General features: G+C 41.8%; 1 protein-coding gene across 1 annotated transcript in view; it reads right to left on the reverse strand.

Annotated features, from left to right (window-relative positions):
* LOC144697352 (uncharacterized) overlaps positions 1-22247 on the reverse strand; it is a 95468-nt gene extending 73221 nt beyond the window's left edge. The window contains exon 1 of the mRNA XM_078569343.1: positions 22164-22247. The gene's annotated coding sequence lies outside the window, so the exon portion shown is untranslated. The remainder of the gene's footprint in view (positions 1-22163) is intronic.
* Positions 22248-22495: the final 248 nt, after the last annotated feature.

Consider the following 22495-nt stretch of genomic DNA (forward strand, 5'->3'; position numbering starts at 1 on the left):
GGATGCATTTCCCTTCCCCCCACCGACCATTTGTTAATTATTGATTCTAAAGTCCTGACTGATGGGAAATGGTCCTCGTTCAATGGTCGCCCGAAATTTTAAGCCCAGTTGTATGAAGAACGAATTACCATATTTACAATAATATAAAAGCAAAATACTTTGTGGGATGCTGGACATCTGAAACAAAAACAAAAATTGCTGGAAAAACTCAGTATCTGTGGAAAGAAAGAGTTAACGTTTCGAGTCCAGAGGACTCTTCTTCAGAAATGAAGTTGACCATATTTGCAAAGCTTACTTGGTTCCACGGTTAGTTTCGTCCCAGTGCCAAAAAGTAGTTTGTCAGCACTGCCAAGACTCACACGATGCCATATTCCACAACACAAACCCTGCAACTCCAACTGGCAATATGACAGCCCATGAATTGGACTGATCTGAGAATAAGTTTTTGTTTGGAAATCATTTCAGTGGAACACCAAGGGGGCGTTTAAATTGCAGTGTTGTGCCAAATTCGGACATTATATGCAATAATGCATTTTATCACATGCATCTAACACTTGCATAATCTGCCACAATTCACGTTTAATATATATATATATGTATATATATTTACAATTAAATTAAATGCAGGTTTGAAAATTGTTCCTGTTCAATTCTCTCCCACATTCCAGTTCATGATATCGGTTAAACAAATAACCAATGGCATGATATGAAATTCTAGTTATATTTCTCAATAGAGATGCCATGGTTGCTGCTTAGTGGAACTTTTACAATGTTGGAACCATTTATTTCGCTTGCTGACTTTTCTAACCATTCACATTTTGGTTTCTAAATTTCGCTGGAATATCTTAATGCAGAGATCTCCAACATCACTTCAACTAAATATAAATATTTCCATACTCACTTGGAGTTACAGTGAGTTTGGTCCCTGCTCCGAAGATGAGCTTATACCCAGCTCCAGCATCCCCACAGTGTCAACGTGCGTCACAAAAACCCTCCGGCTACCAAGGGATGTGTAAACTCGAGCAACACTTGTCAATATTAAGTTAGGGCGTAGGTTAAAATTAAATTAATACATCCGTTGTTCATTCAGTTGCCTTCATTCTCGTGCTGGTTACCTCAATCACATTATTAATGGTAACGATCATAATGCTAGCTTTCTCAGTTATCAGCATTTAGCCGTCCCCAACTCCCATGTGATGAAATAGAAATGTGTTAACATTGGTGGACAACACACGGAGCAAGGTTTACTTCTGGATTCTAGTTCTAGTAAACGAAAACCAGATGTTGTACCAGATGTTTAACCAGCAGCTAAAGTAAGGGCTGGGACATTTAAGCAGTATTGCTGGAATAATTTCAATATTTTTACTTCCTTGTAATCCACTATACACATTACGCGAAAACAACATTGCTTCATCATATCCTAACAACATCAGCAGACAGCTATTTTGACCTACATTGAAATAATGGCAGACAATGTATATTTACGTGCCCAACATTAAAACTTGATGACAACATTACTTGTAGAGTCAGCAGACAGCAATTTTAGCCCACACTGAAATAATAGCAGACAATATATATTGACGTATTATTACCGATACCAAATTACTTCTGCATCTATTTAAAGATAAACTTTTTTTTTTGTATTCGTTCATGATGTGGGTGTCGCTGGCTGGGCCAAGACTTATTGTCCGTCCCTTGTTCAGAGGGCATTTAAGAGTCAGCCACATTGCTGTGGGTCTGGAGTCACATGTAAGCCAGACCGGGTAAGGACGGCAGATTTCCTTCCCTAAGGGATAGTAGTGAACCAGAAGGGTTTTAACGACAAACATTCAGATTTTTTTTTACTATTGAATTCAAATTCGATTTGCTGTGCTAGGATTCGGACCCAGGTCCCGAGAGCACCACCCTGGGTCGCTAAATTACCACACCAGTGACAATTCCACTATGCCACCGTTGTAAAGTATCAACATTTGATTAAACCTATTCGAGTAAACCATATACTTCGAACTGCCTTGAACAATTGATTATATGACTCTATACTTACTGGGTGTTACAGTCACTTTGGTCCCACTTCCGAATATGGGTGGAGTTGTACCCCCTGAATACACACAACGCCTAACGCCATGACAAAAACCCTCCCAGCTAACAGCTCACAGAGTTCATTAACCCCTTGCTGACCAACAGAGGTGACAGAATGCCATCAACTTGGCTTCCAACATCCACCCCTCCCATACCTGAACGGGGGCATATTTCTTCCCTTCCCCATTCCCCGGCTTCCGTTTTAAGGGAATTTCAGGTGACTTGGTTTCACGAGCCTATGTCTGGACTCAAAAGTGCTAGTTGTCTCATTAAAACCCTCGACATCGATATTTCCTCCCCACCGCCCACCCCACCACCCTATCCCAGCATCTCAGTTGACATAGTCATTCCAAACCATTGGTAATTGAGGGCCGACACGGACGCGATGGGCCGAACGGCCTGTTTCTGTGCTGTATAACTCTATTACATTGTTATTGACCTGTCCACGTGAATTCAGGCCAGGCTGAAATTTCACCCTATTCTCCTGACAACTTGCGTATAGGTTCCTCACTGATTCGCCACTTGGACTCGCGTAACAGCGTCTTATGCAAGCAGAGCCAAGCCGTGAGCGAACTGAGAACCCATGGAGTCGATGAAACATTTCGATGGCGACTCCAGAACAAGGGAGCTTAGCTGAAATGGGAGCCACGCCTTACACTGAAATAATAGCGGGTGTGCACTTATTTATCTATTTCTCATTTACACTCCCAACATTAAGACCGATATCAAATTACCTTTGCATCTATTCAATGGGTAACGCTTGGTGTAAAGATATTTGACTAAATCATGTGCTTCAAACTGCTCATGAACAAATTGATTGTACATATCAATATGTGGCCTTACTTACTGGGTATTACAATCAGCTTGGTCCCACTTCCAAATTTCGGTGGAGTTCCTCCACCTGTACTCACACAACGCCTAACGCCATTACAAAAACCTCCCTAGCCAAAAGGTTTACATAGTTAAATAGAAGCATAGAAATATAGAAAATAGGAGCAGGAGTAGGCCATTCGGCCCTTGGAGCCTGCTCCGCAATTCATTGTGATCATGGCTGATCATCCAACTCAATAGCCTGCTCCTGCTTTCTCCCCATATCCTTTGATCCCTTTCACCCCAAGAGCTATATCTAACTCCTTCTTGAAAACATACAGTGTTTTGGCCTCAACTACTTTCTGTGGTAGCGAATTCCACAGGCTCACCACTCTCTGGGTGAAGAAATTTCACCTCATCTCAGTCTATATCCTCAGACTGTGACCCCTGGTTCTGGACTCCCCCCCCAGCATCGGGAACATCCTTCCTGCATCTACCCTGTCTAGTCCTGTTAGAAGTTTATAGGTTTCTATGAGATCCCTCCTCATTCTTCTGAACTCCAGCGAATATAATCCTAACCGACCCAAACGCTCCTCATATGTCAGTCTCACCATCCCAGGAATCAGCCTGGTAACCCTTGCTGACCAACTGAAGTGGCAGAATATCATCAACTTGGCTTCCTGCTTCTATCCCTCCCATACCTGGACAGGGCCCGTCTCTTCCCTTCCCCATTTCCTCTGTCTCCATTTTAAAGAAATAAGCTGACCTGCAAAATGGCCCATCCTCTTCATGTTCCTCATTACACTTCGACAAGCCAATGTATTTATTTATATTTTCCTTATCTTTTTATTGCTTCAAGAAATGTATAGCTACCAAGGCTTGGATGAGCCACCACAACGTGTGAGGCTCCAAAGATTTCAAAGGTTTACTGGATGCTACGGTTAGCTTCGTTCCTGCTCGGAACAACAGCTTGTCAAAAGATATCCCAGTATTCACACAGTATCAATCACCAGCACAAAAAATTAATCCAAGATTGGTTCCAGCGATTGGAAACTTCATCTATGAGGATAGATTGGAGAGTTTGGGGCTGTTCTCCTTGGAGAGGGGAAGGCTGAGAGGAGATTCGATAGAGATGTTTAAAATCATGAGGGGGCTGCACAGGGTTGAAAGGGAGCCGCTGGTAAAGGGATCGAGAAGTGGAGGGCACAGGTTTAAAGTGATTTGCAAAAGAAGCAAGCATTTTTTAAAAAAAATATTCGTTCGTGGGGTGAGGGCCAGCATTAATTGCCCATCCCTAATTGCCCTGTTCAGAGGGCGTTTCAGAGTCAAGCACATTGCTGTGGGTCTGGAGTCACATGTAGGCCAGACCAGGTAAGGACGGCCAGTGTCCTTTTCTTAAGGGAATTAGTGAGCCAGATGGGTTTAAATTTTATAGAGTCATCGAGTCATAGAGGTCTACAGCACAGCAAAAGGCCCTTGGGCCCTTCGAGTCTGCGCTGGTCAAACAAGTACCTAACTATCTTAATCCCATTTTCCAGCACTAGGCCCATAGTCTTCTATGCCATGGCATCGCAAGTGCACATCCAAACACTTCTAAAATGTTATGAGGGTTTCTGCCCATGCCACCCTTTCAGGCAGTGAGTTCCAGATTCTCACCATCCTCTGGGTGAAGAAATTCTTCCTCATATCCCCTCTAAACCTCCTGTCCATTACCTGAAACCTTTCCTTAAAATTTTTAATTTGACTAAAGATCTCAGAATTTTACATGAACCTCAGACTGGTCAAATATTACTGTTCTCCTATTTACAGATCAAGCGTCCATTTAATGCCTGATCGTTATTATTATTTAGTTGTGTAATTTCATTTAGAACTCTCCAAAGGATATTGATTATTGCCATTATTGTAGCCTTCAATATAATACTCCAATTATAATAAGACTCTTCAGACTAGCAATTAACAGAGACTGAATTTATCCACGGGAAAATAATGAACCATAATCCCGAACGAACCTAGGCATTTTTTATTCACTCATGGGATGTGGGCGTTACTGGCTAGAACAGCATTTATTACCCATCCTTGTTCAGAGGGCATTTAAGACTCAACCACTTTGCTGTGGGCCTGGGGTCACAGGTTTACTTCCCTACAGGGCAATAGAGGGCCAGATGAGTTTTTACGACAATCGCAATCGGACTTTTAATGCCAGACATTTACTGGATTCAAATTCCACCATTTGCCGTGCAAGGAGCATTGCCCTGGAATACCAACCCGGTGATAATGCCACAAGGACACTGCCTACCCCCATGAGCAACACAGAAACACAAACTAATTCCGACACCATCTTCAATTCATGTAAGGGCCAACCACACACACACATATATAAAAAGTGTTTCCTGAAGAATTTAGAGCAATGCAAACTATTTCATTAGCAACTCCTCTCACTATCCTACATCTTTAGCGAGCTCTCGTCTGAAATAACATGCAAAAGCTGGTAAAGCCTTGGCTCAGTGCGAATGATGTCTTCCATTCTTAGGAAGCTCAGAGTTGAGATGAAAGTAGAACCGGGACTATTAAAAATGTCATTGGGACTAAACGTCATTTTAATTTCGAAATGGTTACAGATGATTGTGAAGATTAAAGGAGAGATTTAAACCTGGTAAATTTCACAAATGGCCGATTGAAGCAATTTGGAGATGTGAGCAACTTACTGGGTTGAACTGTTAGCCTCGTGCCTGCTCCAAATATTATTCTGTAGTCGTTAGTGTTCACACGCCGTTATACCCCTTAACAAAAATCGCTTTCTGAACAATGTTCTCCCTAATACATCCCTAAGGCAAGTTATCAATCGATCATTCGCATTTTCATGGCTACTCATGTACAATGAGCATGGGGTGAGAGTTTAACCATGCGAAATAAAATCTCATCCACATTTCAACTCATTCCATGACAAACGTGCCTTTTCTGTTCTAGCGCGTAAGATGGGTGTCCTGAAACATCTCACTTACTCGGCTAAACATTGAGCCTTGCCCTAGAGGCACAAATGACCTGGTCGGCAAAGTTCACGCGCCCTGACGTTACAATACCAAAACTTTACCCAACCGGCTATTCCACGTTGCTATCAATTATAAATTGCTCCGTTTCCACACAACACTTTCTCATTCACTGAAACTTAAGGCAGTACTAACAACGTCAGGGAGCGAGTCTTTCAGATCCCCGGGACGCGCAGTATTCTGCTTTTACACTGGATTGTCCATGTTACTTCCTTTGTTTAGGTTAATTGCTGCTCAGCGTTGGTCAGTTGCTCTATTAAAATCATCCCATTATCTTCCAAACGTTTTGCTAATCTGACTCATGATCGTTCTAAAGCTATAGACCCATAACGTTGTTCATTCAACACGGTTTGTGATACTCACTGGGCTCCACAGTTAGTTTGGTCCCTCCTCCAAAGATAAGCTTGTTGTCCGCATTATAATCCACACAGTGCTTTACTCCCTAACACAAAGTCTGCAGCTCATTATGGCTGAAATACCTGCCCTTACCCACTCAATGTAGCATCCACAATTCACATTTATGTTACTCTGGAGAAGGGTCACATGGACTCGAAACGTTAACAATCCTTCTCTCTAACCCAGATGCTGCCTGAGTTCCTCAAGCATTTTCTGTTTATGTTTCACGATTAATTTATTTTTCTACAATTAAACTAAAAACAGGTTTGTGACCTCCTCCTGTTCAATTCTATTTCCTATCACGGTTAATGATATCGGCTAGGCAAATAACCAATGGCATGGTGTGACATCCCAGTAATATTTCTCAATTGAATGCCATGAATTCAGCTAACTTGACCTTTCCCATTTCAGAGCCATTTATGATGCTTATTGAAGTTTCTAACCATTCACAGCTGCCCTTTCAAATTTCGCCAGAAGGTCCTACTTTAAGGATCTCTAACACCACTAAGTACAAATATTTCCACACTCACTTGGAGTTACGGTGAGTCTGGTCCCTGGTCCGAATTTGAGAGTATAATCAACTCCAGTTTCCTCACAGTGAGAACCCGCCGCACAAAAACCCTCCTGACTCTTGGAAATGTGCTTTCAAGAGGCACACTTGCCAACATTAAGTTGGGCATATAACGAATCGCATGATATCCATTTCTAGTTATATCTCTCAATAGAATAGCCGTGTTGCCGCTTAACCGAACTTGACAATGCTGGAACAATTGCACCTACGTTGCTTGGCGAGGTTCCTAACTTTTCACATGCCCACTTCAACATAATTTGGCTGGAAGGCCTTAATTTTAAGATCCCTAACACCACTTCATCTGAACATTGCTCTGAAGAAGGACTCGAAAAACGTTAACTCTGTTTCTCGCTCGACAAATGCTGTCAAACTTGCTGAGTTTTTCCAGATTGTTTTCTATTTTTGTTTCAGATTTCCAGCATCCACAGTGTTTTGCTTTTATATGAATATTTCCATACTCACTTGGAGTTACAACAAGCTTGGTCCCCGCTCCGAATATGAATTTATGACCAGTACCATCATACCCACAGGGGGAATGTCCCTCACAAAAACCCCTCTGGCTATCAGGAAACATGCTGCCGTCAGGCACACTTGTAAGTATCAAGGTGTGGTGCAGTCTGAGAATAAAGAATCCACTGTTGCTCCCTGCTTGTGCTGGGTTCCTCTTTGGCATTATTAATGGGAAAAATCATACTGCTAGTTTTCTAAGTTACAAGCGTTTGGCGTAACTTCAATGACTTCAACTCAGAACTGGCGGGATAAAGTGACTTAATATTAATGAATAACATGGGACAAGATTCACCTCTGAATGCTAGTTCGGGTGTTTGCGAAGGTCGTCAACAAAATCTTGCCTTTGAACTTGAACTGAACTATTTTTGACAATTTTCAACAATCAATTACAATGAGGGATGCAACATTTAACCAGCATCGCTAGAATAACTCCAATCACTTGACCCCATTATGATTAATATACGATGCTGCACTATCCATGTTGCTGCCTCTATCAGTATAACAACATTTCTTGGGGAATCAGCAGATAGCTATTTTCACCGCACGTTGATATAATAGCAGATAATGTCTATTGACTGATCTCTCATTTACAAGGCCAACGTTACTACTGACAACGAATTACTTCTGTCTCTATTTAAAGGGAAACTTTTTGCATAAGTCAATAATATTTGCCTAACCCACCTATTTTATACTGACATTCAAATAACTGAGTGTACTGATCAATGTGCTGCCTTACTTACTAGGTGCTACAGTCAGCGTGGTCCCACTCCCAAATATCAGAGGAGTTGACATCCCTGCATTCACACAGCGCCCAGGGCCATAACAAAAACCTTCCCAGCAACTGTCTCCGTAGTTTACTAACCGATGCCCACCAACTGGAGTGAGAAAATGTTATTTTTTTCTGACTTCCGCCAATCCCAGAGCCTTATTTTATTTACTCATTGATGGCGAGCATTTATTGTCTATACCTAATTACCCTTATTCAGAGGGCATTTAAGAGCTTAAAACGTTGCTGTGGGCCTGGAGTCACATATAGGCAGACCGGATAAGGACGACAGGTTCCCTTCCCTGAAGGACATTGGAGAATCAGATGGGATTTTCCGACACAAAAGCAAAAAAAAAAATGCAATTCGGAGTTTCAAGAGAGCGGGGTTAACTCTGTGTCTCTCTCCACCGATGCTGGTCGGCTTGCTGAGTTTTTCCTGCATTTTCTGCTTTTGTTTCAGTTTTCCAACATCCGCAGTATTTTGGTTGTACATAAATATTTCCATACTCACTTGGAGTTACAACGAGCTTGGTCCCCGCTCCGAATATCAGGCTAATGCTACTACCACCACCAGACCCACAGTGGGAATGTGCCTCACAAAAACCCCCTGGCTACCAGGAAACATGCTATCGTGAGGCACACTTGTCAACATTAAGTTATGGTGCAGTTTGAAAATAAAGCATCCACTGATGTCTCCCTGCTTGTGCTGCGACTCTCGTTGGCATTATTAATGGGAAAAATCATACAGCTAGTTTTCTAAGTTACAAGCGTTTGGTAAAACTTCAATGTCTTCAACTCAAACCTGGCGGGATAAAGTCATTTAATGTTAATGAATAACATGGGATAAGGTTCACCTCTGAATGCTAGTTCGGGTGTTTGCAAAGGCCGTTAGCGAAATCTTGCCTTTGTACCTGATGTGACCTACTGACAATATTCAAAGAATAAATTACAGTCAGGGATGTGCAACATTTAACCAGCACCGCTAGAATAACTCTCGTGACTTGATTCCATTATGATTAATACACGATACTGCACTATCTATGTTGCTGGCTGTAACAGTATAACAACATTTCTTGGAGAATCAGCAGACAGCTATTTTCACCGTAGTGTTGAAATAAAAGCAGGTGATGTATATTGACTGATCTCTCATTTACGTGGCCAACGTTAGTACTGACAACGAATTACTTCTGACTATTTAAAGGGAAACTTTTGGTATAAGTCAATAGTAGTTGCCTAACCCACCCACTTTTTACTGGCATTCAAACAGCTGATTGCACTGATCAATGTGCTGCCTTACTTACTGGGTGCTACAGTCAGCTTGGTCCCACTCCCAAATGTCAGCGGAGTTGCTGATCCTGCATTCACACAGCGCCCAACCCCTTAACAAAAACCTTCCCAGCAACTGTCTGCGTAGTTTAGTAACACATGCCCACCAACCGAGGTGACAAGAAATCATTTGGTGTCTTACTTCCACCCATCCCAGAGCTTTATTTTATTTACTCATTGATGGCCAGGCCAGCATTTATTGCCTATACCTAATTGCCCTTGTTCGGGGGGCATTTAAGAGCCTACCACGTTGCTGTGGGTCTGGTGTCAAACATGAGACCAGACCGGGTAAGGACGGCTGATTCCCTACCCTAAAGGACATCAGTGAAACAAATGGGTTTTTCCGACACAATAGCATAAAAAGCATTTCGGAGTTTCAAGAGAGCAGGATTAACTCTGTTTCTCTCTCCAGCGATGCTGGTCGGCTGGCTGAGTTTTTACAGCACTTCCTGCTTTTGTTTCGGAAATCAGCATAGGCATTATTTTGCATTTATAAAAAGATTTCCATACTCACTTGGAGTTACAACGAGCTTGGTCCCCGCTCCGAATATCAGCTTAACCCCTGTACCACCAGACCCACAGTGGGAATGTGCCTGACAAAAACCCTCTGGCTACCAGGAAACATGCTATCGTGAGGTGCACTTGTCAACGTTAAATTATGGTGCAGTTTGAAAATAAATAATCCACTGTTGTCTCCCTGCTTGTGCTGGGTACCTCATTGGCATTATTAATGGGAAAAATCATACTGCTAGTTTTCTAAGTTACAAGCGTTTGGTATAACTTCAAAGTCTTCAACTCAGAACTGGCGGGATAAAGTGATTTAGTATTAATGAATAACATGGGACAAAGGTTCACCTCTGAATGCTGGTTCGGGTGGTTGAAAAGGTCGTTAATGAAATCTTGCCTTTGTACCTGATGTGATCTACTGACAAATTCAAATAATCAATTACAATGAGGGATGCAACATTTAACCAACACCGCTAGAATAATTCCAGTGACTTGATTCCATTATGATTAATACACGGTGCTGCACTCTCCATATTGCTGGCTGTAACAGTATAACAACATTTCTTGTAGAATCAGAAGACACCTATTTTCACCGTACGTTGAAATAATAGCAGATAATGTATATTGGCTGATCTCTCGTTTACATGGCCAACGTTAGTACTGACACCGAATTACCTCTGTGTCTATTTAAAGAGAAACGTTTTGCAGAAGTCAATAATATTTGCCGACCCCACCTTCTTTATACTGGCATTCAAAAAGCTTATTGTGCTGACAAATGTGCTGCCTTACTTACTGAGTGCTACACTCAGCTTGGTCCCACTCCCAAATTTCAGACGAGTTGACATTCCTGCATTCACACAGCCCCCAGTGCCTTAATAAAAATCGTCCCAGCAAATGTCTCCGTAGCTTATTAACCCACGCCCACCAACTGAAGTGACAAAATATCATTTGGTTTCAGTGTTCCAGCCAACCCAGAGCCCTTTTTTATTTACTCATTGATGGCCAGGCCAGCATTTATTGTCTATACCTAATTGCCCGTTCAGAAGGCATTTAAGAGCCTATCGCGCTGCTGTGGGTCGGGAGTCACATGTAGGCCAGACCAGGTAAGGTCGGCAGATTCCCTTCCCTAAAGGACATCAGTGAACCAGATGGGCTTTTTACGACACTCAAAGCAGAAAAAGCACTTTGGGGTTTCAAGAGAGGAGGGTTAACTCTGTTTCTCTCTCCACCGATACTGGCAGGCTTGATGAGCTTTTCCCATGTATTTTCTGTTTTTGTTTCCGGTTTCCTCCACCCACAGTAACCTGCTTTTACGACAATCGGCAACGTCAGGTTTGGGTTCAATTTCTACCCTCTGCTCTGGTTAGAATCGAACTCGCGGCTCCATTTACGGTGTAATCCTAGACTAATTGCAACACCGCTACATCACCACCTGTCATCATAAGCAATTCAGAAACATGAACTAATTCCGACACCATCTTCAATTCATGCAAGGGCCCACCACACACACAAGAATTTAGAGCAATGCAAACTATTTCAATCGCACGCCTCCTATTACCCTACATCTTTAGTGAACACACGTCTGAAATAACATGCAAAAATTGTTAAAGCCTTAGCTCAGTGCAAATGGTGTCTTCCATTCATAGGAAGGACAGGGTTGGGATTAAAGTAAAACCGCAACTTTTTAAAAAGTCAGTTGGACTAAACCTCATTTTAATTTCGAAAAGATTACAGGTAATTGTGCAGATTGAAGAATAGATTTAAATCTGGTAAATTTCACAAATGGTCGATTAAAGCAAATTGGAGATGTAAACAACTTACTGGGTTGAACTGTGAGTCTAGTGCCTGCTCCAAATATTATATTGTAATCGTTAGTGTTCACACACTGTTATACCCCTTAACAAAAATCGCTTTCTGAACAATGTTTCATCTCCCTAACATATTCGCAATGCAAGTTATCAATAGATCATTCGCATTTTGTTAGTTACTCACATATAGTGCAAATAGGGGTGAGAGCTTAACCATGCAAAATAAAATTTGATCCACATTTCAACTCAATCCATGCCAAGCTTGCCCTTTCTGTTCTAGCATGTGAACTGGGCTTCCTGAAACATTTCACTTACTCAGCAAAACATTGAGCCTTACCCCAGGGGCAAAAATCACCTTATCGGAAAATTTTATGCAGCCTGACATTCCAATACCAAAACTTTTCCCAACCGGTTATCCCACATTGCTATCAATTATAAATTGCTCCGTTTCCATACAACCCTTCGCTGGCCCTTCACTGAAACTCAAGGTAGTCCTAAGTACATCAGGGAGCAAGACTTTCAGATCCCCGGAGACCGCAGTATCCTGCTTTTACACTGGCTTGTCCATGTTACTTCTTTTCTGTAGGTTAATTGCTGCTCAGCGTTGGTCAGTTGCTCTATTAAAATCACCCCATTATCTTCCAAACGTTTTGCTAATCTGACTCATGATCGTTCTAAAGCTATAGACCAGTACTGTTGTTCATTCAACACGGTTTGTGATACTCACTGGGCTCCACAGTTAATCTGGTCCCTCCTCCAAAGATAAGCTTGTTGATTCCACTAGAATCCACACAGTGCTGTACTCCCTAACACAAAGTCTGCAGCTCATTCTGGCTGAAATAGCTACCCCTACTCACTCAATGTAGCATCCAGATACAAAACCTACCGAAATACATGAGATTGTATCTTTGCAATCGTAACATTCCTTTAGAATTGTCACCCCATTTCATCTGACATATTGTTATATAACTATAATATATCTCAGTGAACGGAAATATTTTAAACTAATAGTGTAGATAAACAAGCCTATACCTACTTGGTTGTACAGTGAGTTTGGTGCCTGGTCCAAATATCAATTTGTAGCCATTACCAACTCCCACAGTGACATCCCTGTTAACAAAAACTATTTCTCTACCAGATTCTCACAGTGAGAGGGGTAGGCAGGACTATGATGGAAAGATTAGGTGTCATTGCTAATTTAATTCTTTACGGCATTCTATCCAGAAATCGCCCGATTCAAGAAACTGATTTCAATGTTGCAAACTGTAGTTTCAGGGTTAGCCTGCCTGTATTTTGTCCCAGTTTGAAATGCACCCTGTTCACTGACACAAAACACTGGGTCAGTTCCTCGCGAAGACTTTCGAAGACCGACTGCAAATTCACTTCATTCTAAGTACCTGTGCCTAATGTTTGCGTTGGCTTCATTTCAGCCCATCATTAGTCACACACGGAAAAAGCTACATATGCAGTCTGCTCCACCCCTCCCACACCCCCATTTGATCATTCTGTCCATTTTTCAGCACTAACCGATGCAAAATGGTTATAAGTCTCATTGAACGTGACCGGCAATTTTAAGCCTAGTTATATGAGCAATGTGTTACCATTTGCACCACTTACTTGGTTCGATGGTTAGTTTAGTACCAGTTCCAAAGAGTAGTTTGCCAGCATTGTTATAACTCACACGATGCCATATCCCATAACACAAACTCTGAGGCTCAAAGTGGCAGCATTACTGTGTGCCCACTTCTAAATGCCCCCTAAGAACATCTTCTTCTTGCAAAACATTCGATAGGAACACTATGTAACATTTAAAACTTAATTGCCTGTTTCAAATTCATGGAGGGATACATTCACATGTCAAATGAAGGACATAATTCTCTCCCACAGACGTTCATATCCGACTACAATTCACATCTATGTTCCTCTGGAGAAGGGTCACACGGACTAGAAACGTTAATTCTGTTTCTCTCTCTCCCAAATGCTCTCAGGTCTGTTGAGTTTCTCCAGAATTTTGTTTAATTCATTTTTCAATACTTGAACTAAAAACAGGTTTGTAAACTCTTCCTGCTCAATTCTATTCCCTATCCCAGTTAATGTTACCGTCTAGGCATATAACCAATGGCAAGGTGTGACATTCAAGTTATATTTCTCAATAGAATGCCATGAATTCTGCTTACACGACCTTTCCCATTTCAGAACGACACAATTCACATCTATGTTCCTCTGGAGAAGGGTCGCACGGACTAGAAACGTTAATTCTGTTTCTCTCTCCCCCAGATACTCTCAGGCCTGTTGAGTTTCTCCAGAATTTTGTTTAATTCATTTTTCAATACTTGAACTAAAAACAGGTTTGTAAACTCTTCCTGCTCAATTCTATTCCCTATCCAAGTTAATGTTACCGTCTAGGCATATAACCAATGGCAAGGTGTGACATTCCAGTTATATTTCTCAATAGAATGCCATGAATTCAGCTTAAACGACCTTTCCCATTTCAGAGCCACTGCATTTATGTTGCTTATTGAAGTTTCTAACCATTCACAGCTGCTCTTTCAAATTTCGCCAGAAGTTCACACTTTAAGGATCTCTAACGCCACAAAGTACAAATAATTCCATACTCACTTGGGGTTACGGTGAGTCTGGTGCCGGGTCCGAATATGAGACTATCACCAGCTCCAATATTCTCACAGTGAGAACTCGCCACACAAAAACCCTCCTGACTCTTTGAAATGTGCTTTCAAGAGGCACACTTGTCAATATTAAGTTGGACAAATAGCCAATCAAATGACATGCAATTCTAGTTATATTTCTCAATCGAATAGCCGTGTTGCTGCTGAACCGAACTTGACAATGCTGGAACAATAGCACCTACGTTGCTTGGCGAGGTTCCTAACGTTTCACATGCCCACTTCAACATAATGTGGCTGGAAGGCCTTAATTTTAAGATCTCTAACACTACTTCATCAGAACATAGATCTGAAGAAGGACTCGAAACGTCAACTCTGTTTCTCACTCCACAGATGCTGTCAGAACTGCCAGATTTTTCCAGATCGTTTCCTATTTTTGTTTCAGATTTCCAGCGTCCGCAGTAATTTGCTTTTATATAAATATTTCCATATTCACTTGGAGTTACAACGAGCTTGGTTCCCGCTCCGAATATGAGTTTATTACCAGTGCCATCATACCCACAGAGGGAATGTGCCTTACAAAAACCCTCTGGCTGCCAGGAAACATGCTACTGTGAGGTGCACTTGTCAATATTAAGTTATGGTGCAGTTTGAAAATTATGAATCCACTGTCGGCTCAGTGCTTGTGCTGGGTCCCTCATTGGCATTATTAATAGGAAAAATCATACTGCTAGTTTTCTAAGTTACAAGCGTTTGGCGTAACTTCCATGACTTCAACTCAGAACTGGCGGGGTAAAGTGACTTAACATTAATGAATAACATGGGACAAGGTTCACCTCTGAATGCTAGTTCGGGTTTTTGCAAAGGTCGTTAACGAAACCTTGCCTTTGAACTTGATGTGAACTATTTCTGAAAATATTCAACAATCAATTACAATGAGGGATGCAACATTTAACCGGCATCGCTAGAATAACTCCAATCACTTGACTTCATTATGATTAATACACGATACTGCACTATCCATGTTGCTGGCTGTAACAGTATAACAACATTTCTTAGAGAATCAGCAGACAGCTATTTTCACCATTGTTGTGTTATAATAGCAGATGATGTATATTGACTGATCTTTCATTGACATGCCAAACGTTACTACTGACATCGAATTACTCCTGTCTCTATTTAAAGGGAAACTTTTGGTATAAGTCAATAATATTTACCCAACCCACCTACTTTATTCTGGCATTCAAACAGCTGATTGTACTGATCAATGTGCTGCCTTACTTACTGGGTGCTACAGTCAGCTTGGTCCCACTCCCAAATATCAGAGGAGTTGACATCCCTGCATTCACACAGCGCCCAACACCTTAACAAAAACCTTCCCAGCAACTGTCTCCGTAGTTTATTAACCCATGCCCACCAACTGAAGTGAGAAAATGTCATTTTTTTCTGACTTCCACCCCTCCCAGTGCCTCTTTTTATTTAGTCATTGATGGCCAGGCCAGCATTTAATGTCTCTGCCTAATTGCCCTTATTCAGATGGCATTTAAGAACCTATCACGTTGCTGTAGGTCGGGAGTCACATGTAGGCCAAACCAGGTAAGGTCGGCAGATGTCCTTCTCTAAAGGACATCAGTGAACCAAATGGGCTTTTTACGACACTAAAAGCAGAAAATGTATTTCGGAGTTTCAAGAGAGCAGGGTTAACTCGGTTTTTCTCTCTACCGACGCTGGTAGGCTTGGTGAGTTTTTCCCAGTATTTTCTGTTTTTGTCTCAGATTTCCAGCACCCTCAGTATTTTCCTTTTATATAAATATTTCCATACTCACTTGGAGTTACAATGAGCCTGGTCCCCGCTCCGAATATGAGCTTATTAGCATCATACCCACAGTCGGAATGCGCCTCACAAAAACCCTCTGGCTACCAAGAAGCATGTTACCGTGAGGGCACACTTGTCAATATCTCTGTTTCTCTCACCCCCAGATGCTCTCAGGCTACTGAGACCCTCCAGCGTTTTCTGTTTTTGTTTCACGTTTAATGTATTTTTCTACAATTGAACTAAAAACAGGTTTGTGAACTCCTCCTGTTCAATTCTATTCCCTATCCCAGTTAATGATATCGTCTAGGCAATTAACCAATGGCAAGGTGTGTCAATCCATTTATATTTCTCAATTGAATTCCATGAATTCAGCTTACTCGAGCTTTCCCATTTCAGAGCGACTGCATTTATGTTACTTACTGAAGTTTCTAACCATTCACAGCTGCCCTTTGAAAGTTCACCAGAAGTCCCCAGTTTAAGGATCTCTAATGCCACTAAGTACGAATAATTCCATAGACAAAAGCAAAAAACAACTGCGGATGCTGGAAATCCAAAAGAAAAAGAAAAATACCTGGAAAAACTCAGCAGGTCTGACAGCATCTGCGGAGAGGAACACAGTTAATGTTTCGAGTCCGCATGACTCTTCAACAGAACTAAGATAAAATCGAAAAGCGGTGAACTATAAGCTGGTTAAATAATTCCATACTCACTTGGAGTTACGGTGAGTCTGGTCCCGGGTCCGAATATGAGAGCATTACCAGCTGCAATGTTCTCACAGTGAGAACCTGCCGCACAAAAACCCCCCTGACACTTGGAAATGTGCTTTCAAGAGGCACACTTGTCAATATTAAGTTGGACAAATAACCAATCGCATGATATGCAATTCTAGATACATTTCTCAATAGAATAGCGTTGTTGCTGCTTAACCGAACTTGACAATGCTGGAACAATTGCCCTAAAGTTCCTTGGCGAGGTTCCTAACCTTCCACATGCCCAGCTCAAAATAATTTGGCTGGAAGGCCTTAATTTGAAGATCTCTAACACCACTTCGTCAGAACATTGCTCTGAAGAAGGACTCGAAACGTTAACTCTGTTTCTCACTCCACTGGTGCTGTCGGACCTGCTGAGTTTTTCCAGATTTTTCTCTATTTTTGTTTCAGTTTTCCACCATCCGCAGTATTTAGCTTGTACATAAATATTTCCATACTCACTTGGAGTTACAAGGAGCTTGGTTCCCGCTCCGAATATCAGTTTATAGCCACTATTATCAGACCCACAGTGGAAATGTGCCTCACAAAAACCCTCTGGCTACCAGAAAACATGCTACCGTCAGGCGCACTTATCAACATTAAGTTCTGGTGCAGTTTGAGAATAAAGAATCCACTGTTGTCTCCCTGCTTGTGCTGCGTTCCTCATTGGCATTATTAATGGGAAAAATCATACTGCTAGATTTCTAAGTTACAAGCGTTTGGTGTAAGTTCAATGTCTTCAACTCAGAACTGGCGGGATAAAGTGATTTAGTATTAATGAATAACATGGGACAAGGTCCACCTCTGAATGCTAGTTCGGGTGATTGAAAAGGTGGTTAACGAAATCTTGCCTTTGAACTTGAGGTGATCTATTTCTGACAATATTCAAACAATCAATTACAATGAGGGATGCAACATTTAACCAGCACCCCTAGAATAACTCCAATCACTTGACTCCATTATGATTCATACACGATACTGCACTATCCATGTTGCTGACTGTAACAGTATAACAACATTTCTTGGAGAATCAGCAGACAGCTATTTTCACCGTAGTGTCAAAATAATAGCAGATAATTTATATTGACTGATCTCTCATTTACATGGCCAACGTTAGTGCTGACACCGTGTTTCTTCTGGCTCTGTTTAAAGGGAAACTTTTGGTATATGTCAATAATATTTGCCTAACCCACCCACTTTTTACTGGCATTCAAACAGCTGATTGTACTAATCAATGTGCTGCCTTACTTACTGGGTGCTACAGTCAGCTTGGTCCCACTCCCAAATTTGAGCGGAGTTCCTACCCCTGCATTCACACAACGCCCAACCCCTTAACAAAAACCTTCCCAACAACTGTCTCCGTAAATTAACCCATGCCCACCACAAAATGTCATTTGGTTTCTGACTTCCACCCCTCCCAGCGCCTTCTTTTATTTACCCATTTATGGCCAGGCCAGCATTTATTGCTCACACCTAATTGCCCCTGTTCACAAGGCATTTAAGAGCTTACCACGTTGCTGTGGGCCTGGAGTCACATATAGGCAGACCGGATAAGGGCGACAGGTTCCCTTCCCTGAAGGACATTGGAGAATCAGATGGGATTTTCCGACACAAAAGCAAAAAATGCATTTCGGAGTTTCAAGAGAGCAGGGTTAACTCTGTGTCTCTCTCCACCGATGCTGGTCGGCTCGCTGAGTTTTTAGTGCATTTTCTGCTTTTATTTCAGTTTTCCAACATCCGCAGTATTTTGGTTTTACATAAATATTTCCATACTCACTTGGAGTTACAACGAGTTTGGTCCCCGCTCCGAATATCAGGCTATTGCCACTACTATCAGACCCACAGTGGAAATGTGCCTCACAAAAACCCCCTGGCTACCAGGAAACATGCTATCGTGAGGCACACTTGTCAACATTAAGTTATGTTGCAGCTTGAGAATAAAGAATCCACTGTTGTCTCCAGCTGGTGTTGGGACCCTCATTGGCATTATTAATGGAAAAAAATCATACTGCTAGTTTTCTAAGTTACAAGCGTTTGGTAAAACTTCAATGTCTTCAACTCAGACCTGGCGGGATAAAGTCATTTAATATTAATGAATAATATGGGATAAGGTTCACCTCTGAATGCTAGTTTGGGTGTTTGCAAAGGTCGTTAGCGAAATCTTGCTTTTGTACCTGACGTGATCTACTGACAATATTCAAACAATCAATTACAGTCAGGGATGCAACATTTAACCAGCACCGCTAGAATAACTCTCGTGACTTGATTCCATTATGATTAATACACGATGCTGCAATATCCATGTTGCTGGCTGTAACAGTATAACAACATTTCTTGGAGAATCAGCAGACAGCTATTTTCACCGTAGTGTTGAAATAAAAGCAGGTAATGTATATTGACTGATCTCTCATTTACGTGGCCAACGTTAGTACTGACAACGAATTACTTCTGACTCTATTTAAAGGGAAACTTTTGGTATAAGTCAATAATATTTGCCTAATCCACCCACTTTATAATGGCATTCAAACAGCTGATTGCACTGATCAATGTGCTGCCTTACTTACTGGGTGCTACAGTCAGCTTGGTCCCACTCCCAAATGTCAGCGGAGTTGATGCTCCTGCATTCACACAGCGCCCAACGCCTTAACAAAAACCTTCCCAGCAACTGTCTGCGTAGTTTATTAACCCATGCCCACCAACTGAAGTGACAAGAAATCATTTGGTCTCTGACTTCCACCTATCCCAGAGCTTTATTTTATTTACTCGTTGATGGCCAGGCCAGCATTTATTGCCAAAACTTAATTGTCCTTGTTTAGGGGCATTTAAGAGCCGATCACATTGCTGTGGGTCTGGAGTCACATGTAGGCCAGACCAGGTAAGGACGGCAGATTCAACTTCCCTGAAGCACATTAGTGAACCAGATGGGTTTTTTTTTAAAAAATGACGCCAAAAGCAGAAAATGCTGGAATAAGCATTACTGAGATCCGAGAGAGGAGGGTTAACTTTGTTTCTCCCTCCACCGATGCTGCTAGGTTTGCTCAGTTTTTCCAGCACGTGCTGTTTTTGTTTCAGATTCTCAGCACCCGCAGTAATCCGCTTTTACGACAATCGGCAACGCCAGGTTTTGGTTCAATTTCTACCCTCTTCTATGGTTAGATTCGAACCGGCGGCTCCTTTCACGCTGGAGCACTAGCCCAGACACCACCGCCTGCCCCCACGAACAATTCAGAAACATGAATTAATTCCGAAACCACCATCTTCAATTCATGCAAGGGTCAAAAACACACACACACACGAATTTAGAGCAACGCAAGCAATTTCAATCGCACTCCTCCCATTATCCCACGTCTTTAGCGAGCTCTCGTCTGAAATAACATGCAAAAGCTGGTAAGGCCTTAGCTCAGTGCGAATGATGTCTTCCATTCTTAGGAAGGTCAGAGTTGGGATGAAGGTAGAAGCGGGACTCTTAAAAATGTCAATTCGACTAAACGTCATTTTAATTTCGAAAAGGTTGCAGATAATCGGGAAGATTAAAGAATGGATTTAAAAATGGTAAGTTTCACGAAAGGCCGCTTAAAGTAGATTAGAGATGTAAACAACTTACTGGGTTGAACTGTGAGCCGAGTGCCTGCTCCAAATATTGTTCTGTAGTCGTTAGTGTACACACGCCGTTATACCCCTTAACAAAAATCGCGTTCTGAACAACACATTCCCAATGCAAGTTATCATTCGCAATTTGTTAGTTACTCTGATATAGTGCAGATAGCCATGAGAGCTTAACGATGCGAAATAAAATTTCAACCACATTTCAACTCATTCCATGCCATACTTGCCTTTTCTGTTCTAGAATGTAAAATGGGTGTCCTAAAACATCTCACTCACTCAGCAAATCATTGAGACTTGCCCCAGAGGCAAAAATCAGCTTATCGGCAAATTTCACGCGCCCTGACATTACAATACCAAAACTTTTCCCAACCGCCTATTCCACGTTGCTATCAATTATAAATTGCTCCGTTTCCACACAACACTGGCTCCTTCACTGAAACTCAAGGCTGTCCTAACTACATCAGGGAGCGAGTCTTTCAGATCCCCGGAACCCGCAGTATTCTGCTTTTACACTCGCTTGTCCATGTTACTAACTTTGTTTAGGTTAACTGCTGCTCAGAGCTGGTCAGCTGCTCTATTAAAATCACCCCATTATCTTCCAAACCTTTTGCTAATCTGACTCATGATCGTTCTAAAGTAATAGACCCATAACGTTCTTCATTCAACAGGGTTTGTGATACTCACTGGGCTCCACAGTTAGTTTGGTTCCTCCTCCAAAGATAAGCTTGTAGTCCCCAGTAGAATCCACACAGTGCTGCACTGCCTAACACAAAGTCTGCAGCTCATTCTGGCTGAAATACCTACCTATCCCTACCCACTCAATGCAGCACCCAGATACAAAATCTACCTAAATATATGAGATTTTATCTTTGCAATTGTAACATTACTTTAGAATTGTCGCTCCATTTCATCTGACCTATTGTTATATAACTATAATATATCTCAGTGAACGGAAATATTTTAACTAATAGTGCAGATAAACAACCTTATACCTACTTGGTTGTACAGTGAGTTTGGTGCCTGATCCAAATAGGAATGTGTAGCCATTATCAGCTCCCACAGTGACATCCCGGTTAACAATAACTATTTCTCTACCAGATTCTCACAGTGAGAGGGGTAGGCACGAATTTGATGGAAAGATTAGGTGTCATTGCTAATTTAATTCATTACAGCGTTTTATCCAGAAATCGCCCGATTCAAGAAACTGACTTCAATGTTGCAAACTGTAGTTTCAGGGTTAGCCTGCCTGTATTATGTCACAGTCTGAAATGTCCGCTGTTCACTGACACAACACTGGGTCAGTTCCGCGCATTCGAAGACCGACTGCAAATTCACTTCATTATAAGAACCTGTACCTAATGTTCGAATTTGCTTCATTTCAGCCCATCATTAACGACACTCGGATAATGAACAAGATCCAGTTTCCACCCGGCCCCATTTGTTAATTCTGTCCATTTTTCAGCACTAACCGATGCAAAATGGTAATTAGACACATTGAACGTGACCGGCAGTTTTAAGCCCAGTTATATGAGCATTTGCACCACTTACTTGGTTCGACAGTTAGTTTAGTCCCAGTTCCAAAGAGTAGTTTGTCAGCACCGGTATCACTCACACGATGCCATATCCCATAACACAAACCCTCCGGCTCAAACTGGCAGCATTATTGTGTGCACACTTCTAAATGCAAGCAGGCTACGAACATCTCCTACTTGCAAAACATTCCATAGAAGCACAAGTAGCCATTTAAAACTCAATTGCCTGTTTCAAATTCAAGGAGAGATACATTCACATGTTAAATGAAAAGCACAATTCTCACCCACAGACGTTCATATCCGAACACAATTCACATTTAGGTTCCTCTGGAGAAGGGTCAGAGGGGC

Source organism: Cetorhinus maximus, chromosome 23 (assembly GCF_964194155.1).
Source record: "Cetorhinus maximus chromosome 23, sCetMax3.hap1.1, whole genome shotgun sequence".
Lineage (NCBI taxonomy): Eukaryota > Metazoa > Chordata > Chondrichthyes > Lamniformes > Cetorhinidae > Cetorhinus > Cetorhinus maximus.